Source organism: Nannospalax galili, unplaced genomic scaffold (assembly GCF_000622305.1).
Source record: "Nannospalax galili isolate Female #2095 unplaced genomic scaffold, S.galili_v1.0 scaffold1282, whole genome shotgun sequence".
NCBI lineage: Eukaryota > Metazoa > Chordata > Mammalia > Rodentia > Spalacidae > Nannospalax > Nannospalax galili.
In genome coordinates this window covers 3,110,174-3,113,050 of record NW_008348795.1, presented here as the reverse complement: position 1 = coordinate 3,113,050, position 2,877 = coordinate 3,110,174, and the positions used below count along the sequence as shown (strand labels likewise).

The window sequence follows — 2,877 nt, the reverse complement described above, 5'->3', positions numbered from 1 at the left end:
GCTGCAAAATGCTGTGCTTCTATGACAGCCATATTCTGTTTTGGAATCAGAAATGTGGAGGAAGAAACATTAGAACTTAGAGGAATACAGATAGAGAAATAAGTAAACAAATAATAAATAAATATACAAGAAAATAAATCAAGTAAGATTATAAATGCTTATTTTATGACTCAACATAGTGACTAGAACACACATCCCAGGGATTTTTATCATCTTACATAGAAAGCCTAACTTAACGAAATCTGATTTTCTTCATTAAGTGGATAGACTTTTAAAATTATTGAGCTATTTTATGTTATGTAAACAAGCAGAAAGTATGAACACAGTTAATAAGTAGCAAAATTTTGTTTGTGAAAGCATTTTCAAAATTATATAAGCAAACTTTGTTACTTAATGGATAGGAGAATTTGGTCAAACTGTTTGAAGCTATTGTTGAAAACACTGATATTGCAATGAGATCCTTGAAATATTTTACCAGAGTATTTCAGTAAGTATTAAAATACATATCGGTCACTATTTATACTATGATATTAAAGAAAATAAGCAATAATTATTTGTACAATAATGTTAAAATTTTGATAAACTATAAAGAAAAATACTATTTTAAAGAAGAAGCACTTATGGTTCTGTTTCTTTGGTATAAATGTTTAGAAATAGGGCAGTGAAATCATTGTGTTGTGCTGTTAATTATAGCATTATGATGATAAGTCTATGTCAAGGGACTGATAGAAGCCTTCAGGCCTACACAATAGCTTAGTTCTATACTATCTATCTGTAGAGTGATGCAGAAATGCTACTGGCTTAAACTAAATGGACCGTGATTTCAAGATTATACAGTATTTTTCCTTATTCCCTGATCTTTGCAAACAGAAAAGTTATTGCCTACTTTTAACTTTTAATAATTTGCTTTATCTTTGTTTTTAATTTTAAATTAAATATTTGTGCATTTAATATGATACAACTTGATCATAGTTAGACCCCCTCCCCTATCTGCACCAATCCCACAGGCCTCCTGCTCGATTGCTTGCAGTATGTCATATATGTTAAGGACTACTAAGTCAAGTTTGTGTCCTCAAATGTCCCTTAGTGTGAGTTCATTCACTGGACTCAGGTCAACCTATCAGGCATCATTCCCTTAAAGAATACCAACCCTACTCAACCAATAGTGATCAATTGCCAATACTTCGTCACATAAAGTTGAGGCTTTTTAAACATTTCTCAAATCTATGTTGAGTTTTTATATAGTTTGGTTTTGCACAGCTCATGTACATGGGTGCCCTCATTGCTGTAATTTCATATGCACAAGTTCCCAGATGCCTAAAAAACTCTCTTTCCTTGTGGTTATCCACCATTCTTGGTTCCTACAGACTTTCCAACCCTCTTTCACAGAGCTCCCTGAACCCTGGGTGGCAGAAGTTTAATATAGGAGTTTAATCTAGAAACAAGCATTTTGTAGGCTTTTATTTTCTACATTTTGATCAGTTGTGGTCTTTTGTGTTAATCACAATCTATTACATGAGCAAGCTTCACTGGTGAGAGTTGGGAGATGCTTTAGCATTCTCTTTGCCCCATTTCACTATGTTCCCTGAGCCTTAGATTTAGCGATTGCATTGTAGATGTCTTACAGCTGGGCATCTCACAGACACTTATTCTCTGTGTTTGCAATGTTGTTGAACTCTGTAATAGCCTCTCTCCATCTTCTTCAAAAAGAGGCTTCTTTGATGAGTGGTGCGAACTATGCTTGTCTGTAAATATGATAGATATTTAGCATACAGTCTAGGGCTGTGATAGACAGGTTTGTCTCTAGGATCTATGACTTCTCTAACCAAGTGTGTTTGGCTATATTTACAGAACCAAGCATGAGTTCCTTCCCATTGAGACAGTATTAAGTATAATTAGCTAGCTATTATAAAGATAAAAATGCCTCTACTGCACTAATAAAAAGAGTTTTCAGCACTTTTCATTGTTTTGGTTATTAGGTTTTACAGCTGGATTGGATCATTGATTGTTTTCCTCCCTTAGGAACTTTCATGGTGTCCACTGACACTATGAGAGATGGTCTTCAGAGAGAAAGCTTCCAGGTCAGTCCTGTTCCTGGAGTATGTTCTGTCTTTAGCAGTAGGATCTTACCTTCAAGTTCTGGGAAGTAGTCAAGGGCTGTGACAACTCCAAGGGAGGTTATGTTATTGTGTTTAGTTTGTCCGTTTGTTTGCTTGTTTTTCCTTGTGTTCCAGCATTTGAGGATAGAGCTGATAAAGAGGAAGAACTGGGGAACAGGAAGAACTAGTGAACAGGAAGCCACTGGTACCAAATATATGATGCTAAAAGGGCAGAAGACCTTTCCTTCTGCCTTGGTACATAATGGAAAGTAGGATCACACACCTGGTCACTGCCAAAAAAAGGAGGGTTTTTTTCTTATGGCCTTCTGCCATAAACATGCCATCATATATATAGAATATGATATATATATATGCATATAGATACAATTATATATATATATACAGGCTTTTGAACTAATAAATTTCCTTCTAGTATTTCTCTCACCTCTTTCTTCTCTAAAACTCTCCCTCTTTCCACAGTTAAAGTAACCCCATTTCTCCCTTGATAACACCTGCCTCCTACTCTTGAGCTCCTTCTTTCCCTTTATACCCATGGTTCTTTTCCATTTTCCTGGCTCCTGAATTCATATCAGGATATATATTCACATCCAAGGATTTTGAGCTAAGATTCACAAATAAGACAGAACATACATCTCTTATTTTCTGAGTTTGCTTCTTCACCTAGTGTAACAGTTTCTAGTTCTATCCATTTATCTGTAGTTTTCATAAATTTGTTTCTCTTTATCATTGTGTACAACTCCATTGTGTAAACGTGCCA

At 35.1% G+C, this 2,877-nt stretch overlaps 1 pseudogene; it reads right to left on the bottom strand.

Annotated features, from left to right (window-relative positions):
* Positions 1-2,223: 2,223 nt before the first annotated feature.
* LOC115072520 lies at positions 2,224-2,406 on the bottom strand (annotated as a pseudogene).
* Positions 2,407-2,877: the final 471 nt, after the last annotated feature.